Here is a 24,754-nt window from a genome sequence, read left to right as displayed (position 1 = left end):
GGTAGTTTTTTAGTATGGCTTGTATCCCTGACTGTTCAAAGTCAATGATTACTCTTTGGGGAAAATAATTATTGGTTTCTTGTTTTACTTTGGTTAAAAGTTCAACATAGGTGGTGGTTTGCTTGTTTGGTAAAAGAGCATATATAAAGGGGATGTTTGTATTTTGGTAAAGTCCATGTATATATTGTATATAACTGGTATAATGGTTTGGGACATATTTTAAAAGTCCCATCCATCATGCATGTCTCACAGTTCTGTAGTTTTAGTAAATTTATGGGAGTTCCAAATATTATTATTCTTTTGTCACTTGCTTTATTGTCATAAAGAAGAAATTGTTCTTCATTATGAGTTACTACTGTGAGTTCATGTGGTATTGTTTTTTTTAATGACGATATTGAGGACAATTGGGCAGTTTCATGTTGTGGGACTGTGGGGAGCATGTCTTTAAGTATTTCTGTTGTAGTTTTTTCAGGTCTAGTGCTAGCTTCTTTTATATTATCTAAAGCATTTCAAACTTCAATTTCAGCTACATTAGGGGGTGGTTATTCTCTCTAACATATAGTACATGTGTGAATTCAGGCAGTTTGTTAAAAATTAAATAAATAAACACAGGAAGCACAACAGAATACGAATTTTCACTGACAATAGGTGACAGATGGGAATATAAAGTCCTGGCATCAACATAATTTTCCCAGTGTGCAGGAAGGAGTCAACAGCGTCTTCATAACACTGAAGACCCGGTCTGAAGCGGGGGGGAGCAGGAGGGGGGCATTAAGCAGATGCCACTGGGGAGAATACCTCAGTGAGGAGCAGACAAGGGAGAGGAGTACAGATCAATGGGCACTTTAAATAAATATATGTAACATTTTTAATTTCTTACAAAGTATTGATCAAGTTATTGGAATCGTAATCCGGTTGCATCAAGCCAGCCAGCTACTGCTGTATTTGCTGCAATTTGAAAGACTTAATTAACTTGTGAGATGTGTAATAATCTTTCATATTGGGAGATGACATTCATTTCTTTGATAGTTTTATATGATGAATCTGCCATGTTCCTCTCCTAAGGACACTTTTCGATCTTATGTAAACCACACGGTAAAGGTGAATGCACCAGGTAGAGCATGTTAAGTTTAATTATTGGTTAGTGAGAGAAATATTTTTGGATGGAGCATCCTTACCACAGAGAGTATGCCAGGTGTGAGCTGCTGTCAACACATTTATTGCAGTGAGGATGCCAGGTGTGAGCTGTCTACACCTTTACCACAGAGAGGATGCTAGTTGTGAACTGTCTTCCAGGCTCTCAATCTCCTCCACCACTTCAATAATGGCTTCTGCCTGGTCTTGGTGGAGCACATAGCTAGCGTTGGAGCAGAATTTCTCATGGAGTGATTCTTGTCTGAGGGGTTTCCTCCAGTGTCCATAGAAGGTGTCGCATCTGCCCGTCACAATGTCTCCGCTGTCCAGAAGCAGCGCTACTTCTCCGTACATCTTGTCGAAGTTAGCCACATTATCCTCAGGGTGTTCCACCACCACCATCTTCAACAGGTTGATGAGGTCAGGCATCCAGAGGCTGTCCTCACTGAAGGAAGAGATGCCCACCTTGCCATCCAGGAGGGCTGTGCAGGCGTTGAACTGGAAGGAGTGTCGGGCCTGGTGCTCAGACTCTGGGAAGGGTCTGTTGATGTACTTGGAGACTGGGACCCTCAGAAGAATAGAGCGGATGGCAGCGGGGTTGAAGGAGCCCATTATATTGATGACTCGGTTTCTGGCTGAGATGGCAGCGTCTGTGACCCAGTGCATGCCCAAGTGAGCTGGGAACCTCTTGAAGGCGATGTCTTGTTTCTCCAACAGGAAGCTGTAATCTTGATCTGGCACTGCCAGGGGAGAGGGCTGGTAATCACCATAGAAAGCACTGAACCCTGAGCAGCCGGGCACATCGTCCAGGATGAGTGGGTTGGCTTCCATCCCACGGGCAGCTAAAAGTGCTGCTTCCATCCCAAAGCGGGTGGCGTTGCCAATTTGGAGAGACTTGGCAAGAGTCGCTGCATTGGCCATAGGTGCCCCTGCCAGAGAGGCGGCGATCGCCAGAGCATGGGCACATTGGTCTGCATTCAAGGATAGACGTTTCGCTGTGGCAGCAGCACTGCCCATGGTGCCAACAACAGATGGTGGGTGGAACCTGAAGGAAATACTAAGAACAGTGTCAGACATGGAATAAGGATAATAGCAAGATAGTTTTGTATGGATAGTACTAATAATAAGTGCAATCTTAAGAAATATACTAAGAGCATGTTAGACATGTAGTGATATGACTAAATGATATCACTCAGTGTGAGCAAACACAGAGACTATACTAAGTTCCCATCAAATATTCCACACTAATAAATAGTGAAATTATAGTACTCTGAATGACGTATCCTGGCAATAGAACAGCACTCAGGGGTTATCACATGTAGGTCATGGTATATTTGTGCCTTTTTTGTGCATCACACATACCTCTTGGGGATATTGCTGGCTTAATTGGAGAAACACATGAGTCTTCCTTGCACCTCGATGCCCACGTTGAATGCCAACAGGAAGTTTGTGCCGCTGGGTCGTGAGCCCACGGGGAGCATCTTGCAAGCGCCCATTAGAACCGACAGCACAGAGCCCGAGGGGCGAGTATCTGGGTGCCAGTGTCATCAAAGTCCATGGAGTGAGTCTGTTAGAAGAGGAGGAGAGGGTTAGGAGGTCTTCAGGGGACCAGGAAGTGATAATATCCAGGGTGATTGTGTCATCGACGTATGGGAACACTTTCCAGAAGGGGAAGATTAAGAATCTTTGAGCTTTAATTGACTGAGCGCACAATCATTCAACAGGCATTTTACAGAATTTAAGAGAGTCAGGATCCAACATTGGTGGAGAGCACCTTTGGTATACAATTATAATGCGCTGTTGGCTCACAACATTGATTTAAAATTATTATGCGCTCTCTATCTGTCAAATTCCTTACCGCCACTCCATTGACATATGCAGCCAGCGTGGAAGGGAGTCTCATTCTTTTCCTCCCGTACACAGAGCTGATCGCAGACAAGGAGAAAATGTCCTGTTGGAGAGAGAATAAAGTTAGGAAAGAACTGTGCACCTAAAGAAGGGAGAGGGAGAAGGGAGCAGGTGGGAGGATGGATTATTCAACATTACACACAGGACGGTGAACACAGAGCAGGTGAAGGTTCTCTCTGAATAGAGACTGAGGTAGTAAAGGGTCTAAGGAGGGCCGGCTGTTTAGTAGGTCACTCTAGCCAATCCTCTCTGTCCAGGCAGCATCTCATGGTATCAAACAGATAACATCTGAGCTGGACATGGGATGATGAGTGGTCCATCTCAGCCTTTCTCTCCTGATACCTGCTAGTATCCCAGGCAGATGGTCACATTGCTTTTCAAGTGGATTTCTCTATTGGATTGGTTATTGTTATTGTTAGTTTAATCTTGTATAGCACGTATATACCGGCAGGTCTCATAGCGCTCAGACAGAGGAAGAAACAAACAACGAAACAGGCTGGGTCCTCGGGTACTAAAAGGTTTCACAACCATATCAAACGCTTCTCTGAAAAGGAGGGTTTTTAGTTTTTAACGGTAGGGTAAAAGTCTAGATTCCTTCCGTAGCTCTCCGGGCAACTGATTCCAAAGTTGTGGCAGGAGGATCGAGAAAGCTCTCCCTCCTTTGGTTGTAAAATTGAAACGAGGGCATATATACGTCTACTGCCTTCCGCTGAGCGCAGCACACGTCCTGGCACGTATTTGAGTACCCGTTTTTTTATGTACTCGGGGGCTTTGTGGGTGATACACATACCCTTAACCTTGGCTCTTTGCCTAATGGGTAACCAGTGCAATTCACTCAACAGAGGGGTAGCATGAGTTCATCTGGGCAATCTAAAAATGAGCCTGGCTGCATCATTCAAAACTATCTGCAATGTACTTGTGAGTTTCTGAGGTAGCCCAACATATAGTGCATTTCCATAGTCGAGTCTAGAGACTATAGTAGCAGCTACTATTGTCCTCATGGTCGAGACCGAGAGGAGGGGAACCAGTTTCCTCAGCTGTCGCAGAAGACCAACACAAGTACCGACCACCGCATTAACCTGATTGGTCATAGAGAGTTTAGAGTCGATCTTTATGCCCAGACTTTTCACCACAGATACTGGTATGAGGGGGACTCCTAGCTCCTGAGGCCAGAAAAGGTCATTCCAGGGGTTACCTTTAGTTGAAATAGCAAGGACCTCCATCTTGTCAGGGTTGATTTTTAAAGAGTTAGCCGTCATCCAGTTAACTGTGAACCTGAGTATGCTCTGAGCAGACTGTTGGGCGTAGGCCGAGTTCTCAATCCTTAGGATGAGTTGTGTGTCATCCGCATAGTTTAACACTCTGCAGTCCATTTTGGCTAGTGCGGCCACCAAGGGCTGTAGGTATATATTAAAGAGAAGGGGGGATAGTGCGGATCCTTGAGGGACCCCGCAAGAGATGTTGCCCTTGTCTGATACCTGCTCAGCCAATTGGACCCTCTGCGTTCGTCCTGATAGAAAGGATTCTAGCCATTTATGGACCTGTCCTTGAATGCCCAGTTCTGCCAAACGAGAGAGTAGTTTTTGGTGGCAGACCGTGTCGAACGCCGCTGACAGATCTAATAAAATCAGGGCATTCGATTCTTTATTATCGGCCTTTCGTCTGAGTTCATCCACAACCGACAGCATAACCAGCTCCGTACTATGGTGGACTCTGAAACCTGCCTGGTGGACCTGGAGAATCTCATGCTTTTCCAGAAATGCTGAAAGAGTTATCAGAACAATTTTCTCCAAGACCTTTGCCAGAAAGGGAAGCTGAGAGATAGGCCTATAGTTCTTTAGTATAGTCCTGTCAGCACCTGTTTTTTTAAAGAGAGGAATAACTCTGGCCTCCTTCATATTAGCAGGGACCTGACCAATTGCCAGGGACTTATTCAGGAGCGTAAGAATCTGATTCTCCAAAGCATGAAATGCCATTCTAAAGATCCGAGGGGGGCAAGGGTCAATAGGGGAGCCTGACTTGGTCCCATAGGCCAGAAAAGAAAGAGTACTTGCGTCCGAGAGAGGAAAGCTGGTGATAGGATTGCCCTTAAAAGGAGGGGAAGTAGGCGATTCCGAGGCGCCTGTAGTGGTCCATATGTCTTTAATCTCTAGAAGAATGCCGGTTACTTTCTGCAGAAAGAAGACCTGGAAAGCATTGCAGTCAGAAGGTGCGGCTGCAGGGTTGATGTCTGACTTTTTGCTAAGTTCTTTCAGAATCTTGAAAGTCTCCTTTTGGATGTTGGGTGCGCTGGCAATACGCTCCGCATAGTACTCGGCTTTCCTAGATGTAATGGCCTTTTGGTACAATGTAAGGAGGGATTTATAAGTTGTTAACTCAGCAGGGTCATAGACTTTCCGCCATCGTCTTTCGGCTTGACGAAGACTTTGTTTCCTTTCCCTCAATGGTTCATTGAACCAGGGGGCCCCCTTGCATTTGTGTTGAATTCTTTCCGTACGTTCTGGAGCTACCTGATCAATAGCAGCATGTAGGGTGTTAGAAAGGGTAATGCTTTCTAGATCGATGTTACCTGCGTCAAAATTGGGTGGGGATAGCCTCTATAATATAGCCCCTAAAATCTCGGCCTGAATTTTATTCCAGCTCCGCACCTTCCTCCATTTGAGAGGAGCTAGTGGAAGAGGGCCGTCTACGGGCACCCAGCACGAGATCAGGAAGTGATCTGACCAGGCGGAGGGTTGGATGTCCATGAGCCTGTCCCGCCTATCGGAGGACCAGATCAGATCTAGAGTATGCCCCTTAATGTGGAATGGGCGGTCAACTATTTGGACAAGCCCCATGGAGGACATTGCCATTTCAAGCTGTTTGGCGTACGGCTCTCTCGGGATTATTTCCCAATGGTGATTGAAGTCTCCAACCACCATGAGACGTTGGTATCGAGTGCTGAGGTCGGACACGGTCTCAGTGAGATAGTCATAGAACCTCAGAGTTGCCACCGGAGGACGGTAGACCACCAGGAGCAGAAGACAAGAAGATTTAAGGGAGATTTTGTTTCCTAGTAAATCGGTGTTGTCAATGCTCTCTGCAATGATCTTTGTGGCCATGAGCTTGGTTTTAAAGAAAATCGCCAGCCCCCCCCCCACCCCCCCTCTTATTATCCTGCCTGTTATGCCAAAAGGCATCGAATTCCCCAGGAAGGGCAGCGATAATATCCGGGGCAGAGGTATCACCCAACCAGGTCTCTGTTACTGCCAAAATGTCGATGTCCCCCTCCTGGAGAAGCGTGAAAATTTCTAGGTGGTGTTTCTGTAGTGATCTTGTGTTTAAGACCACTATATTTAGACCCGGAACATGATCCGGGCTGATGCTATTCAGAGGTACTTTCCTCAAGAAGGTGTGGCTGCTAGTCACCTGTTGCCTCCGAATGTTTTCATTTTCCAGTTTGGCAATGGTGACGTTATTGAGCCCCTGATGACCCACAGCCAGATGAAGTAACTCCGAGGCAGAGTATCTCAGCCTAGGACCAAGGGTTATGGCCCCTAGCCCCGGACGGCCGCGGACGGGCGCAGACGGGCTTGCCATAGGCGCGCCTTCGGCGCGCCCACTGCGCGCATCCACTGCGCGTTCGCTCCAGCATCAAAGTTAAGGCTGGCCGCTTCCTCTGAGCAGCCAATCATCTCTGCTGTGCAGCAGCTGTGGCCCCCCCGACCACTAGACCGCGTAAATACAGCGGAAGTGGATAAACGGAGGCTTAACAGATTTCCCCGCGCTGACCCCCAGCAAGTGATTAAAAAGTAAATTAAAGCAAAGGTGTTCTCAGGAGTGAAATTTACGATGTTACAGGAATTCAAGGGTCAAATTCGAATATCAGCAGCACATCGCAACACAATTACCCCCGTTCCCCACAATGCTTTCTAAATCAATTACAATTTCAGACAGTGAATAAATAAAGTTTTAAGATCAACAAGATTGGTGGCCCACCTTATGCTTTGGTTTGGAACCTATCTGTCTTTAACTGGCAAGGGCACCGGGAAAGTGTGTACTCCGATAGTCTTGAGGGATTTCAATGGGTTGTCTATGGTGTGTTTGGCTTGGTCCCTGTCTCTCCTCACTTGGCAGGATCACATGTTGGGCTAGTGTTTTTAATGGATGAGTGCACACTGCTGGCCTTGTGTGTTTTTTAATGAATGTGTATTCCAAGGAGTGCTGTTTGCTTTAGTTTTGTTCCTGGGTGTCCTCCCCTGGCAGAATATCAGGGCGATGGTCACCCTGTTGGCCTTGTGTTTTTTAATGTATGAGTATTCCAAGGAGTGTTGTCTAATTTGGGTTGGTCCCTGCCTCTCCTCGCCTGGCAGGGTCCACGGAGATGGTACACGCCATTGGCCTAGAAGGGTTGTGAGCTGCAGGGTGTGTTCCATGGTATAATCCATATCTTCATCTCCTCCTACCTGGAAGGTTCCCAGGGATTTAACCCCTTTGTTGGCATAGAAAGGTTTTAATGGATGTGTGTTGCATGGTGGTGCCTATGGTGTGTTTCATTTCTACTCCTATCTGGCAGTATCCCAGGATGATTTTATTTGATAAAATTTTATAAAGCGTGGCGTATGCCCAAGGGTGTCTTGGTGCTGCCTATAAGTAAGGAGGGTGAGAACTGCATATGGATTTTTACCCAGGAAGGGTAAATAACCACGTTTTTAGTGATTTCCTGAAAGCTGAGAGATTAGTTTGCTTCCTCAAAATCCAAAGCATTTGGTTCGAAGGACAGGTAGTGGTAGAGAAAAAGCTTCTGCCACCCCAAGACACTTTGTTCACCAAGTGAACCAAAACATATCTAACTGAAGCTGATCAAAGTGATCTCTTAGAAAAGTACCAAGAAATTGTATTTTTTTTTAAAGTCAGGACCTTGATAGTAAAAAAAATTATGAACAAGAAAGAGAGCCTTAAAAGCCACTCTTTTTTGACAGGTAACTAATGGAGGTCCTGCATCGCTTTGGAAACAGGTTCAAACTTTTTGATGTTCCTCAAGACCCGAGCTGCTACATTTTGCAGCCTCTGAAATTTCTTCAGGATACCTTGCTGGGCACCAACATAAAGTGCATTACAGTAGTCTAATCTGCATAAAGCGAGGGAAGTACCACTGTGTTTCTGCAGATCAACTGGTGGAAAAGGCAGAATCTTCTTCAAAGTTTTCAGCACTAGGAAACACGAGGAAGCGAGATGGTTAGACTGTTCTCTAAATGAAAGATTGGAGTCAAAAGTGACTCCCAAGTTCCTTGCCTTAAGGACAGGCAAGAGAACCAAGATATTGAGGCCACCAGGTGTTGTTCCAAAAAGAGATGTCACGTCCAAAAAGGAGGACCTCTGTCTTTTCAGAATTTAGCTTCAAGTCGTGAGAGCTCATTCAGTCATCTTTTGCGGTCATGCATTTGTTGAAGATAGAAGACACTTCTTCTATGTTGTTTTCAATGAGTGCCACAATTTGGGTATCTTCTGCATAGGAGAAAGTGGTGAAACCATGTGATCTTATTATTTCCAAAAGGGGAGCCACATTAATATTAAAAAGAGTGGGGCTTAACGACGACCCCTGTGGGACCCCACAGGGTAAAAAAAAGGCTTAGAGCTATAATCTCCCATGTTGACTGTGTGTTCCCTGTATTCTAAAAAGGAGCAAAGAAGATTGAGTGCATAGCTCTGGACACCTATCTCCATCAGCCTTTGCACTCGTAACTGGTGGTTGACCATGTTGAAGGCTGCGGATGAATCTAACAAGACCGCCGCAGTCTTTTCCCCATGGTCAAGGATGTCTCTGACCTCCTCTGAGACTGCTACAAAGGCAGTTTCGGAACGGTGGTCTTTCCTGAAACCAAACTGGGCTCTGTTCAGGATGTTATTCTGGTCAAGGAAATTAGAGAGGGGGATGTTGAGGTGTTGTTCTAGTACTTTCGCCAGAAAAGGTAATCTAGATATTAGATGATAATTTTTGTATTTTAGCGGATCTAGGGATGGTTTCTTGTGAAGTGGGACAATGGAGGTCTTTTTCTAGTTTATGGGAACATAGCCAGACGTTAAGACATTGTTAAGCAGCAAGGTCACAGATGGTGCAAGAAAGTCGTCTATGTCATGTAGCACTTTCGTGGGACAAGGGTTCGAAGGGGCTCCCGTCCTGGTATGTTTCACAAGTTCAATCATGCGTTCGGTGGAAATGGCAAGAAATTCGGCCCCCGCTGGGTGACCAACCTCTGAGGCAGTGGAAGTTTGGGCCAGGGATCAGACACTGTGGGAGTGGGAGGGGTTGCAGTGGGGGGCAGAGGGAGTTGAAAAACTGTGAACAGTTTGGAAAACTGTTCAGACAGAATTACCTGCAGACTTAATTTTGTCTGTAAAGTAGCTTGTTTTTTCCAACATAATCAGGCTCGTAAATTCTTGGATCAACAGTTTGTATTTACATTTTTTGTTTACGTAGTAATTGATTCTCAGGCCCTTTCTTGACATATATATTTTCCTTGAATCTCTAAGACCAGGGGAAAAAAATGGAGCTGAAAGGCGCGATCTATGGTTGCTGACCTTTTTAGGTGGAGCCAATTTATTGGCTGCTTCCTGAATCCAATTCACAAATCCAGGGAAGGCAGGATTGGAGATGTATGAAAGGATAGGTTGGGAGTTCTCTAGAGTTCTTATTGAGTCACTTCTATTAACTTTGTTCCAAGACCTGACTAGCTTAGTTTGGGTTGTTTGATTAGAACCTAAGGTCGGTTGAATCTCACTGATGCTGAACTCCACCGTCAGATGATATGTCTACGTGAGTGGAATGATGTCACCTAGCTGTAATTTAGGAAAGTTAGTGAAGATTCCGTCTAATATGTGTCCTACACAGTGGGTAGGAGACTTCACCAGCAGTCTAAGGTCAAATGAGTGTTTTCGAATCAGAGTTCTCAGAATCATCTAAATGGAAATCGCAATCCCCCAATACTATAAGGTTGCTTAACTGACCACTCCCCTCAAGAAAATCACTGAGAGCTTCTAGAAAATTGGTTTTAGGGCTTGGGGGCTGGAAATCAGAGTCCATGATAAGAATCATGAGCGTTTGGTCTTATAGTAAAGGAGAGCGCTTCACAGTCAGTAATCTTAGCAGGCTGGTAAGAGATTTTCTGTTGTTTCTTAAACATTATTGCCAACCCCCCACCACATTTGCAGCTCTATCTGAGCTAATATTTAAGCATCCAGTCGGTAAGGCGGCCAGAATATCTGGGGCAGCTGACCTATCTGCCCAAGTTTCAGTGAGGAAAGCTATGTCAGGTCAGTAAGACTTTAAATATTCCAGATGTTCATATTTAGGTTTTATCATGGACCGAGCATTGAGTAGCGTACATTTTAGAGTTTGGCATTGTTTCGGGGTTTGTCCCACCCCCCCCTTTGGTTAATGCGGCAAGAGAAATGACAACTGTCACAGATATAAACATCATGTGAGTGGTTGAAACCAAAGTGGATGCAGTTTGAGCTCAGCCCCCTATCTTCAAATTGAAGAAGGATTTCGCTTGAGTACTAACAAAAATGGGCAGGATTCTGGTGCATGGCGCAGTCCGGCCGCGGACGGGCACAGACAGGCTTGTCTTAAGTATGGCGCCAAACTGCAACGAGCCAGGCAACTCCTAAAAATGGCAGCACACTGCCTACAAGGAGTTAAAAAGGCACAGAATGTACTCCTTCATAAAGGCGGCGAGGACAGGCTGTCATAGATGATTTAAGGCCCACCATGCGAGGTGGGCGTGCCCAAGGGGCGTGGATCTAGGTCAGCTACTGTATCATGGTCCAAAGCCGAGTGGAGAACGGCTCCGAGCAGATTAAAGAGGTGGGACAAATAAAAATAGCAAATAGGGGTCCAGCAACCCCCACACGCCTTTCCGGCTTCCCTGCAGGAGACGAGATCCTGGCATTATAAAATCATAAATAAAATAACAGTGAGAACCAAAATCATACAAGGAACATAAAATGGGTTAAAACCCACTTAAGTATGGCGCTCAGGTGAAAGGAGGCAGGCAACTCTTAAAAACAGCAGAACACTGCTTACCAGGTACTAAAAAGGCACATAATCCACTCCTTTGTATAGGTGGATGGTCACACTCTTGTTCTAAAAGGTTTTTTAATAGATGTGTGCTGCTTGGTGTGTTCCATACCTTCTCTTGCCTGGCAGTGTCCAGGGAAATGGTCACACTTAAGGCCTAGAAGGGTTTATTATTGATATGTGTTGCATGGTGTGTTGCTTGGTGTGTTTTTGTCACCTCTCACATGGCAGTATCCCAGGGCGAAGTGGAACACATGGGTCGTGCTTCCCACCCGTCCAACCCCGATGCTGTCCAGGATCATACGCTTGCTTCGGTGCCGCACAGCTTGGGACAAGTGATCTACCTGGACTCCATGTATGAAGGAAGCAAAGAAGAAAAGATTCATAATATTAAAAAAGAATTCAGCACATAATCTACACCTCCACTGGATCTGCAATTAGATCTTTTTTTTTACACATGGCCGTCGTTTCAGGCCTTCAATAATATCTCCTTGGAGTAGTCTCATCAAGCTATCCTCTCGTGCAAATCTGGGTCCCCATTGAATGCCTGTCCTCCGGCAGTGCTTCATAAGATTGCGGAGATTGCAAATCCAGTTATCAATAACAGTGTTAATTCTTCACTAGCCACAGAACTGTTCCTCAGGAGTGGAAGCTGGCAGTGGTTAAACCACCCCAGTAAAAAAAACAGGTCGAGGATCTTTCCACACTTTCTAATCTCTGTCCCATTTCCCCTCTGCCTACCCTTGGGAAGATTACAGAAATGTTTGTCAATAGGCGGTTATCTGCTTTTTTAGAAGAGGCCAGCATTCTTCATCCCCACCAGTCAGAATTTAGACCTAGGTATTCAACAGAATCTGCCCTACTATAGGTGGTAGATACATTTAACCTTACTCCAGACAGTGGAAAGAATGCAGTACTGATCACATTGGATCTGTCTGCTGCATTCGATACAATTTGCCACAATCTTCTCCTGTCTCAATCGAAAAATTGCGGTATAGCACATATGGTCCAGGCTTGGAAACAGTCTTTTCTATACAGTTGTTGGCAAATGGTTGCCTTAGGTCCTTTCCTTTCTTTAAGCACACTTTATTCCGACGAACGAACCACAGGGCTCTTCCCCTAGCTCTCTTTTGTTCAACACCTATATGGCCCCACTAATATCATTAATCTCATCATTTTAAATCAAAACTACATCCTATACAGATGATACGCAGCTTATCTTAGTCTTGGATAAGGACTCAAATTAATCTGAACTGAATTTTAACAAATGCTTATCAGAGGTCATTCGGTAGATATCTTCCAACCACCTTAAATGCAATACTGACAAGACTGAGATAATGCTAATAGGCAAAGATAACCCGTTCGATCCAGTCAAATGGTGGCCTGAAGATATTCAGGCCTCACCCGATACAGTGAACATAGTCAATAATCTTGGGGTCAAATTTGACGCTACACATTCTTTCTGTCCACAAGCCTTGGCAGTGGCAGGGATATGTTTTAATCTAATCAAATCATTAAACATTTTTTCAATCTCATCCCCATTGCTGCAAGGAAAACTGTGGCAGTAGCCGTGATGTTATCTAGACTGGATTATTGCAACAGCCCATATGCCGGGGCAAAGAAGCAGGTCGTAAAAAAGTTACAGATGGTCCAAAATGCGGCTGCGCGACTAGTCTAGAAACTACCGGCGCGCTTTTCAGCTGGGATAGCCCTCAAAACTCTGCACTGGCTGCCGATCCACAAGAGAATTTTATTTAAGCTTCTTTTAATCACCTTCAGAGCTTTTAGGAAAAAAGGGCCCTTGTACTTGACCGCTAGATTTACACCCTATGTTACTGGTAGAACACTCAGATCCTCCTCATCAATTTGTTTAACCCCTTCCCCCATTTAAACTCGAATCTGGAGGTGGCAACAGCATGGAACACCTTGCCGACACAACTAAGACTCTTGCAGTCAGAGACGCTCGCCAGGAAAGCGCCTAAGACCTGGATCTTTACAGCTCCAGACTCCCTCTGTCGCCCTTTGGTGTGATCTATAACGGTCTGAATCTTCTGCTCACACCCGCACAGCGCCAAGATGCTCCTGCCGGAGTGACTGTGTGCTTTATAAAGGCTGAAATCAAATCAAATGAAGAGATAAGAGCTAATGGAACTCTGGGTTGGCAGAAGACAAGAGTCCAGCTGATCCAGACCCGAACCAGAGCAAGTTTATATGGGGCAATCAGTACACTGGGCCCATGGAGACTAAACTGTAAGAAGAGCTAAATTAGTGTGAGCAACACCAGAACCAATAACTGGGCCCATGGGATACAGAGCATCCTAATACTGAGGGGCGTGGGGAGGAGACACCAGAACCAATAATTGAACCCAGAGGACACAGATCAGCTGCAGACCAGAGTGAGTGACATGAAACCCAGTAACTGGATCAGGGGATAGGGAGCGGCCTCAGACTGCAGCTGGCGGGGGTTGCGTGGGGTTGGGAGTGGGGAATCTGATTTGGGTAAGACCAGGACCAGTAACTGTTGATACAGAGCAGTCTCAGCCCACAGAGAGTGAGACCACACCCTGTAACTAGGCCCAGGAGATAGAAAGTGGTCACGGACCAGGAGGAGTGAACCAGAGCAGGCATCTGAGCACAGAGGACACAGATAGTCCTTAGACCGTGGGCAGGAGGGATTGACACCCCATACACAGAGGGTACAGCTTGATCTCAGATCAGGGGTGCATCACACCCAGTAGCAGGGCACAGAGGGTGCAGATCGGTTTCAGACCAGGGGGCTGTGAGTGCAGAGACACCTACCCTCCACAGCCCCCGTGGGCACCTGTCTGGACAGCCTGGGGATGGCTTGTGGTTCCTAGAAGTAGAAAAAGTAATATTAGCCAAGTTGTTGCGGTGTGTCAGAACATACAAAGGAGGGCAAAGGGGTAGAAGTACAGAGGACAAGATGGTCGAGAAGGGAAAGAGGACAGAGAGGGGAAAGGACAGAATGGAGATTAGAGGGTGGGAACTGTTCACAACCCGAGTCTGTCAAACTGTCACCCTAAAGTGTCGCAACTCCAGCCTGGTACTTGAGCACTCCCAGCCTGGCACATGAACATTCACAGCATGGCATATAAGCAATCCCAGGCTGGCACATGAACTGCCCCAACATGTACATGGGTAGTCAATGCCTGACTTAGAAGCAGTCCAAGTCTGGATGATTAAGCGCCCGCCTCCTGCACCTTAGTAGCAAGACTGGCAGATGTACAAATATGCACAGGGCATTTGTAACAAGCACCGCTGACACACTGGGCACCACCCTGGCATTACTGGCAGTACCATGACATTTGAGAGCAGCACCTTGACTTATGATGCCAACACCCTGACATATGGTACCAGCAACTTAATATATGACAGACGCTCCTTGACTTATAATGTGAACGCCCTAACATATATAAGCACCCTAACATATGATGTCATCAACCTGACATTATAGGCGCCACCCTGACATACGGTGCCAGCACGTAATATATGACAGCAGTGCCTTGACTTATAATGTGAACGCCATGACATATGTAGGCACCCTAAGATGGGATGTCATCACCTTGATATTGCAGCACCACTCTGACATACAGTGCCAGCAGGGCGACATACCACACATTTGATGTGAGCCCCCTGTCAGTACACTTACAAACCAGGCACCAGCCTGACTTACGGAGCCAGCACCTCAATATATGACATCAGCACCTTGGCATATGATGCGAGCACCAGGTCACGACCCTTACAATATAGGCGCCACCCTGGCTTATGGTGGCAGCACCTTGGCATATGATGCGAGCACTTCTGGCGGTCTCTGTTCTGGTTCAGGCCGTCTGATGGGATGTTGGCACCAGGGGTGTAGCTTCAGGGGGTGGGGGTTGGGGTGTTACACCACCCTAATAACTTTATTATTTAGTAAATAGATGTGTACAGGAGCTTTCAGTCAGGAATGGTAAGGTTACTGTCGGATTACACATGGGATTTTTGAATACTCACTCAAACAAAAACACACACACTCTTCTGCTTTGAAGGTCTTAAAACATGGGTGTTTTACAAAAGTATGGGGATTTTACAAAAGTACCCCTCACAATTTGCACTCCTTTCCCTTTCCATTGGCCCTTAAGCCCCCCTCATGATCTGCCTCTCATATAATAGTTAACATGATATGGCAGGGTGAATGTCGGTAAATCTGAACCTCAGCCCCCCCCAGTCTTCCTGACCAATCTACGCCCCTGGTTGGCACTGGAGCAGTGCGGGCATGAGATCAACTGGCACAAAATAAAACTGGGGCATATTTGCTTGAAAATGACGCATCGTGGCACTGCAAGCCATCTTGCTGCGCCGAGCTAGGTCATTAGGAAAGTGCAGGGATGCGTCATATTTACAGCAATATGAAGCATCCCTGAGCTTAACTCTGCACTGGTGCACAATCGTTTACTAGCGCCAACGCAGGCACCCTTGCACCATGGTGCAAGAGTGCCTGCGTTGTAGGGATGATTGTTTTATGTGCAAGAGGGGACACCTTCCTGCACAAAAACAATAATTGATGGCGTTTTTCTCCTTCAATGTGTGCTGCAGAATTCACCATACATAGAAAGAGCGAAAAGTGAGGAGAAATAACGGTATTTCTTCTTGTTGCGCCACGATAACGCCTCGCCTGGGGAGGCATTAGAATCTGACACATTCTTCGGTTTATGAAATCTTGTAAATCTGGGAATGCGTCAGAATCTATGGGTGTTGCATGGGAACACCCACAGCAACATCCATGGAACGCATTACTCTTCATGAAAGGGGGTCATATTTAGAAGGCCATGGAAAGCCACGTAGGGTGGCTTTGCATAGGCTTGTAAATATTGCTCAGCATTGTGCACCACTGGAGTGCCCAAAAAAGTGAAGCTCCGGGGGGCGTAGGGGCTTTGTAAATATGCCCCGTAGTTTTTTGCTCCTGGTGTAGATTTCTAATGGACTATGTCTCCGTTGGGGCATGATGTACCAGACAAGCCCTGTTTATCTAAACGCCCAAAAAACATAGGCCATATGGCCACCACCGTTTTTATTCTGGGCACATCATTTCCTGACCAGCCTCAGGTTTCTTTGGAAGACTTTTGAATTAAAGTGTTTCTCGTACTCCGGGTCATATTTACAAAATTTTAGACCAGGACAGCCCTGGAAGCCTTCTAGCTGCACTGCCCTACATCTAAAGAAAAGGGTAGGAATGCTCCAGGTCTACAAGATATAGTGCATTCCTGTTCTTTTTGCCAGCGCCGGCACGCAAACTGCAGCCAAGCGTCAACACAGGCACACTGCACCATGGTGCAATGGTGTCAGTTTTGTTGGCATGATTGTTTTCGTGCAGGAAGGGACACCTTCCTGCACAAAAACAACAAAAGGAAGCGGTTTCCTCATTCTATGTGTGCTGCAGAATGCAGCACACGTGGAAAGAGGAAACAAGCATTTGCATAGCCAATAGGTCTCGCCTTTGGGACCTTATAAGTGTTTAGCCATGCAACAGTTGATGTTGTTGCACCAAGGATATTGCGCTGGATAACTAAAGACAAAAAAGGTCCCAAAGGCGAGACCTATTGGCTATGCCAATGCTTGTTAGGTTACCCTGCAACAAGTGTCAAGTACACTACTACTAATAGACATACAGAAACCCATGCAAACAGAACACACACTTGCAGACACATATACAGTGTGTACAAGGGCCACTTGCTCACACAGGAAGGCAGGTAATGCATGAATAGGTGACTGATCAATGAGTGCATAAATGCAAGGATGGCTAGATGAATGTAACTGCAGGTGGATAATGGATGCTTAAATGAATGGTACAGTGGGGCACATGGATGAATAGAAGAATGTATGGGTAGAGGAAATGATGAGTGTAAGTGGATGATTAGATAAACTGGGTGATGAATGAAAGGTGTGGGTATATGGTTAACCCATTCCCCCAGCTCTCCTTGTACTCACTTGCTATTAAAGCATTCATGCACTATCCCATTCAGCCATCAACGCATGGTCTACATGACTCATTCAACCATGCATACACTCACCTAACCACCCATGCACTCGCCCATCTATGCAATGACTCATACATCCATAGGAACATGCAGATATGCACCAATTCATTACTCATCTATCCTCTCACTCACACATCTGTTCATCCAAACACTGACTCATCTGCACATTCAACTACTCACAAGACTTCACACCAACCAAACTCGCCAATCTATAAAAAATCACTTAACTTGTTAAAAAGGTTTCCAAATCTACTGGCGTTGTCAGTACCCATTACTTTTTTAAAGACCACAAACACACTTTAAGTTAGTGAGGCAGGCTGTTCTTAATGTTTGAAGCAGACGAAAAAAGCCCGCAGAAAGACAGAATTTCCACTTCCCTTCGAGTGTAGGTGGAGTGTCAGCTGCGGCGTGGAGAGGAGCTGCCACCGGTAGTGGCGTTTACAGAAGTCTCTGACGTTCAACCACAAGGAAGGGAAGTGTTGATGGCACACCACGAGGCCAGCTGCACGCATGGAGCGGCGGTCGAGAAAACAATGGGGAACACGAAAATCTGTTGTTAGACGCACAACTTCACCACTTATCGGATCTACCAATGCTGAGGATATCACAACTGCCTCTTTTATGCAAGTAAAATGAAGAAAAACAAATGTCTTGCTGCTAACCCGCTGAGAATTAAGGGCACGGAAATGACTTGGGTATATTGTACTGAATGTGATGGCGCCAGGGCAGTGCTTTCCCTTTGGCTTGGGAGGGACAGCCTTTCAGGCTACTTGCATGTTATAGCAATGCATGAGCACAGAAGACAAATATTGTCCATGTGTGACTTTATATCAATCATAGTCACGGGAGAATGTCCGCGCCATCAATGCTTTAAAAAGTATGGGGGGGTAAAAATGGAAAGAATGTTGGTTACTTTTAATAATGCACTTTTTAGTTATGAAATGATGAGGGTGATATTCCAACGGGTTGGAACAAATGAAAACTCGCAAAACTGTATAGTGAAATGAATTTTACATTTTATGTTATTGTATTTTAGTACATATAGTGGGGCAGTAGTATTAAGATGTTTGAAATATACATTAATTAAATACAAAGGCAATTATTTTTTCTAAAGCAAGTAGCCTTTCTGTTTTTTATCCACCTTTAGATTAAACAACAGTAAACAAACAGAAAAAAACTAAGAGCATAATGGGCCCGAAACGCCCAAATAGCCTTTCTGTATTTTATCCACCTTTAGATTAAACAACAGTAAAAAACCAGAAAAAAACTAAGAGCATAATAGGCCCGAAACGCTTTCCTCAGAAGGCAGGGGAGTGGAACCTTCGTGGTTTCCTAAGTTTGCACAATCTCCGTCTCTTCGCTTCAAAAGGATGTGACCAAACCTTACACGAACATCTGGACTGATTAAGAGCTGCGGGAGAAAAACTTCACGAATTGTCTGAAAACATACATGTAAATTGTTTTGAAACAACAGACGCACATAACACATTTGCGGGCATCATCCCAGCAGATGCACTGACTGTTACGAAGTCTCTCTTGAGGGCAAAGGTGATACCTGCACCTTAAGAAGTAGGCTCCCTCACAACAAACAGGCACTGCACGAGGGCGCTGCCAACATGACACAGCAGAACAAAGACTAGGCATCAGACAATATGAACCTCTTAAGCAATTGCGAGACTGTAGATTGTAGCCAATTTAAACATATTTCGCTCATAAAGCAGCACTAATCGGTATTTTGAACATTACAAGGATTTTGAAAAGGTCTAACTTGGTAACTAATCAGTTGTGCCCACTTTTGTCTGCCACCTTTCACTGTGTTAAAGGCAGACTTTCTGTGCACCTGGTGTGAACATTCTTTTTTAAAATCCAAGTTGCAGCAGTGTCTGCTGCTGCGGGTTTGTTTAAACCTGCCTCGAACGGCACTGTGTAACTTGGCGGCTTGAGCGTTCCCTCCTTCAACGTGTCTGAAGCAGCCAAGCCCAGACACCCTCAAGAGGCAGCAAACCGCGGAGCGTTGGAGGCGCTGCTCAGAAAATAGCACTGTCCAGCTCAAAGGAACCATGTGTTTGAAGACACAAAGGGGGATCTAACTCACAGAAGAGGTAAAACAAGCATTGGCCGCGCGAAAGCTGTTGCTGGATTAAGTGTATGGAGGGTCGCATCCGTAATTACGGAATTAAGCTTGTTCTGCGGTGGGAAGACATCAAAGCAGCTGCGCGCACGTACCATTAAAAACAAGCATTGGCGCGCGCAGTTCTACATTGCTCTGTCAAATGAACGGTCATAACTAAACTTACATGAAACAAGACGCGCGGCCGCGAGACACGCTCTGCGGTGGGGGAGGGGTGAGCAAGACAGAGAGGCACGCAACGATCGGGCGCTGAAAGCTGGCGGCTGCGCGCGTGCACGCTCGCGTGAACGCAAGCGCTAGACCAGCAAAAGCTGTGGCAGCACTTTGAAAGCCCTGTTTACTAAATCTCTCGCAGCACATGCGCTGGCTCAGCGAGACCTAAAAACAAGGAGAAATGTAAATATTTTTCCTTGTTATGCCTGCTATGGGAAGGCGTTAGTTTTGGTGCTACCCCAGATTTACGCTATATTGTAAATCTGGGGCAATGTCAAAAACACATGGGTGGTGCGTGGGAACACCCATAGCGAAAGCCATGGAATGCCCCTTCCACACAGGGTGGCTTTGCGTTCCACGCAGGGTGGCTTTGCGTGGCCTTGTAATTATGGGCCGGCACATTGCACCTATGGAGCGTCACAAAAGTGATGCTCCGGAGGCGTTAAATTGCCACAGGAGCATTGTAAATATGCCCCTTCGTTTCAGAACTGTGTCCAAAACCGATGGATATTTGAAAACGTGTCATAAAATGGCTAATTACGCCCACTTTGTGAAACAAATACAGTGGAGCGATTTCCAAACTCCTAGTAACCTGCGCCGTATTGTGACATTCTCTGGGGCTGCTGTGGGTCTCAGACTCTGAACTGCAAGCTACAGCGGTGTAACAGACCCTCACACCTTTTCAAGATTCCTGCCGTATTCCTGAGACTAGACCAGCATCTCAAAGGTCCTGTTTGGTGCTCTTCCATAGCTGGCCTAAATTTCTCAAAACGCTTTTATCATGTCTTTGCAGTCTCTCTGTTCCGAGAGCGGTCTTCTCTGTCTCTGTCCCTGTCCTGGGACAGTCCTTCTTTCTCTCTCTCTCTCTCGTGCTGGCAGGAAGAGGCAGGTGGGGCCTCTAGTGCGGGCAGGTGTTGTGCCTTTTTCCTGCGAGGGGTTATTTTCGCTTAAGAGGTAAGTGCCCATCCCATCTGACCCTGAGGGAAGCCCTAAAACGAGTGACATCACGAAAAGGGGCGAGACAACGTCTGACCAGGGCCATACACATCGTCCACTGGGACCAGGAAGTGCTCTGGGAAAGTCCTGGAGTAAATACAGTAGATTAAAGAGAGGGCCTGTGATACGCCCCGGACTGACGCAAAGTGTCTGTAGGGCCTCCCCGTGTCATTATATATATATATAGTTATATATATATATATATATAGATAGATAGTGAGAGAGAGAGAGTGTGTGTGCGCGCGCGTATTTGTTTATCTATGAAACAACGATTTTAATTTAATTTACAATGACATGTTTATATGTATTCATTTGAATCTATTTTTAAATGCCTCTCAGACCACTCACTTTTATAATTTGATTATTCACTGTCTTTACAATTTACACCTTTGACACATATTCCTTCGTCGTACAACGTATCACATGGTCTCTACTTACGTGAATGCGTTGGTTTAGTCCAGCCCCACCCCCCCCCCGCCTCCCTCCCTGTTCGGGGGGACATGCCGTATTTAATGGCGACGATTTCTCTCAGATGTGAGTGAACCACAAAAGCTCTTATGAGGATAAAGCACACTGACATTTACTCTGTCAATTAAATAGTCAAAATGTCTTCTCAATAATAATATACTTTACTCAGTGTAAGGAAATACAACCTATTATGTTACCTATGATGTCATATCTCAGAAACGGTGGAGGCGAAGGAAGGGGGGGAGGGCAGATTGGAAGCTGGGGGTCCTAAGGGGTCATGCGTGCGCATGATGACATAAGTATCAAGGGTGCTGGGTGCAGAGTCTACAGTCTAGGCCAGGGTCTTTTCACCTCTCACACCTGTAGACAGTGACAGTCAGTGACGTAACAAAACATGAGGGTGACCGTCCTGCAAGATATGCTGAAGGGGCCCCTCACACATCAGTAGAGGCTAAGGGGGCCCCTATAGATAAGCCTGGGGCCCTCCCCGCATCGCAGGGGCTGCGGGGGCCTTTGTTACGCCCCTGATGACAGTCCTCCTCTTCCTAATTGTAAGAAGTCTTTGAGTCTGAGGTGGAGAGGGAGTGTGTTCTACAGCCACATTATTCCACACGGTGGAACTTGGGAGAGCGAGTGGCAGCACTCTTCATGTTAGCCATCTTAGATGTCTACTTGGGATGGAAGAATGTGGAACGGGTTAAGTGCCTGGGGGCGTGGCCATGGACATACATATGGGCACCAAACACAGGGTTTCGAATTGTGATCCATTTTTAGTCAGGAGCAAGGTCTTTGGAGTTTAAAACTGGCTATGGGCAAGAAGACCTTTAACCGAGACACCCCCAAATCCCATAAAAAGAAGGCTCAGTCCTGGTCAGCCTCTCCTGTTAATATCTAGAACAACATCTCCTTGACCTTTGCTAAGCCCCATTGCCAGAGGTCTTTTAACAAGCATTGGCAAAGACAGTAGGTATCAACTTTGCGACAGAAGGTCTTTGCCAATTATTTTAGCTATGCTGTACATGTCTATGGTGACGCCCAGTCACTATTTTTTGTATTGCATACCAAGTATGTCTTAATTTGCACCGCAGTTACAGATACATAAAGTGTTGTGTACACATTTAAGTTATCCATAGTTAATATAGGCCGCAGTTTGTGTAAGTTATGTTAAAACGAAATGCTCGGTTTGCTGTGTATTTTTAGGTCGAGCAGAAGCGTGCATGCGCGGTCTGCAAGACCTGCTGTATTCAATACAAACTACTTTTTCCCTGCCTCCTGCTTGACATAGGTTTAGTCCAGTGTCGCTCTTCTTGGCTACCTCCTAACTCGTTCACTTGGCCGATACTTCTATTTCGTTTAAGGCTGAGGAGCACCTGCAAAGTACAGGTTCCTTACGCATGCATTCCTTATCTGACCTTTGGGAGAAGTCTTTTTTAAATCATTGCTTTCCGCCTGACGTGGACTTCTATTGGCACCGCCACCCCGTCTGCTTTTTAATTGTTAATTTCTGCTGCCAGAGAGCATCGTGCAGGAACAAGTAGCTATGCGCACAGGTGCTGTGCTTTATGTTTCAGCACGGCACCCGGTTTTCTGTTAACAAAGGGGAGGTGTTCAAGGCTGACGATGTGGGCTGGAGTACGTATCCAGCTACTAGCCATGTGCCTGGCAGTCATTATGGAAACGGTGGCTTTAGGTATGACAGAAGAGTTGATTTTGGTGACACTGCAGGTTCTGTGCCCCAGCTGTCTGGGAGGCAGACTTTCTGTCACCAACTCCGGCTGTATTCTAGCAAAGAGACTACAGAAAATTACCCAGGTCATAACCACCCCATCGGTACCCAAATAGAAAGATCCGTGCTGACGTACGTTCTTATTTGTTTTCTTTATATCTTATGAAAATAGATCAAATAATGTGCATATTGCCCTGATCACCAGCATGTTCTTTTGCGCCGGTGTGATTTCAGCTGAGCTAAAATATGTTAAGTGCTTCTTAAAATCTGGCTAATAAGTTTGTCACCAGACACCACAGGACTCGAGCCACTGCTGTTTTGGCTAATAGAGCGTCACCGACACATAAATTAATCGACAGGTAGACATGCACACTCACAAACACACTGGTGCGCACACAGGCACACCGACAACAAGCACACCCACAATGTTTCATGCCGGGTCTTCCTAAGAGGGGGCTGATGTGTCTAAAGTTTATCCATGTAACTCGGAATTACTGCACTAGGATCCTATCATGAACACAGTGTACCTGTGCCAAAACTGGTGTGTGTGCATTCAGTTGCACAGGTGCAGTTGAATATGTCCTTTCCCCCCCCCCCCTTAAGCTGTTACTATTTGCAGGAGATAGTATTCCATACCTAACATCGTACACCCTGGATATTAATTTCATCTGAGCACCATCTTTGCAACATAATGCATGTCTTCCCCGCTGTGTGGGCATGTATTACTAATGTAGGTGAGCTACATCTGTTTTTAAATGTGAAATTGGACTCACAGCCTCACGCAGCTCTTAAATTTAAAGAAAGCTTGCTTCTAAGCCGGATTCCCATTGAAGCCATTATACCATTCAGTCCCCAGCCCCTCATTACACTGACTCCTAATGTGACAATCACAAAGGGCTCCAGAGCGATTTTAAATTTCATAATTTTAATATATCAAATGTGACATGTAATTAGTGCCCTACTAACCTGTGTCTGCTCACTTAAAGGTTACTGTTGGCTTTCCTTTAGAAATGTAATAAATATGTACATAACTGGCAGGGATAATACGCACATAATGGTCTAGTACCATAGCTAGACAGATGAGGTTAATAATGCCACATAAAGCCAAACTATACCACCTATCAACAATCCACATAAATACACTCCACAGCATACCACACAATTACAATCAGCATAATTTCACTGAGCAGCACACAGTCCCAAGCCATACTAATCACCCCAACACTTTTCCATTACACACCACATAATTCAACCAGAAACCACATAATACAAATCAACCATACAATTACAGAACACACTACATACATACAATCCACACAACACAATTCTGCATCACACCACAAAATTAAACAGCACACCACATATTTAAACTTCATTACATAACACTCCAAACAATACCGCCCCACATCATTACTCTCCATAACACACAATCCCACTCCACATAATTCCTATACACTAAATACCACATCATTTCTATCCACATAATTCCACTACATAACATACCAAATAATTCCACTGCAAACCACATACATCCACTCCACTCCAAAACGCAGAAGTAAAAGACATTCACATTGACAACGCTAATACCTCCAACTCTTGCAAATGCGAGACCTATTGCATTGCAAATGCTTGTTTGTTTCAGGAGTCAATAGGCAGTACTTCATGTTAATTAGGCTGTTACAAAATGTTTTGGTCTCTGCGAGACTTGATTATCTTTATGCATTTCATAGAGATTGACTAGTGAATTTCCTCTCGTGTTGAGAACACTCTGATTGTGATGTACCATCTTGCTTCAAGATGTCTCTTGAAGGCTGCACAGCAAAATACTTCCTTTGTGTAATGGCTGGTAAGAACTAAGGGTGAATTGAGGGAATCATGGGGAGTTTGCACCTTTTCTTTTTTTATATATCGTCATCACACCAGAATTACAATTGTGTCATCTGTTGCCCAACAGTACTCAAACATTAGAATTGTCCTCATAGTAAAATCAATCCAAACTCCCCAACTTTCTCTAAACCTGCACCCTTTCTCCCTATAAGTCTTGCCCAAGAAAAATACATAAATCAGGCCATTGAGTCCTA

The 24,754-nt window shown here is 45.4% G+C and overlaps 1 pseudogene; it reads right to left on the bottom strand.

The window, feature by feature from the left end:
* Nucleotides 1-1,257: 1,257 nt before the first annotated feature.
* LOC146789064 (cis-aconitate decarboxylase pseudogene) lies at nt 1,258-2,151 on the bottom strand (annotated as a pseudogene).
* Nucleotides 2,152-24,754: the final 22,603 nt, after the last annotated feature.

The sequence above is a fragment of the Triturus cristatus genome, chromosome 10 (assembly GCF_964204655.1).
Source record: "Triturus cristatus chromosome 10, aTriCri1.1, whole genome shotgun sequence".
NCBI classification, from domain to species: domain Eukaryota; kingdom Metazoa; phylum Chordata; class Amphibia; order Caudata; family Salamandridae; genus Triturus; species Triturus cristatus.
Note: the sequence above shows the minus strand (reverse complement) of the source record. Positions and strands in the feature narration are given on the sequence as shown.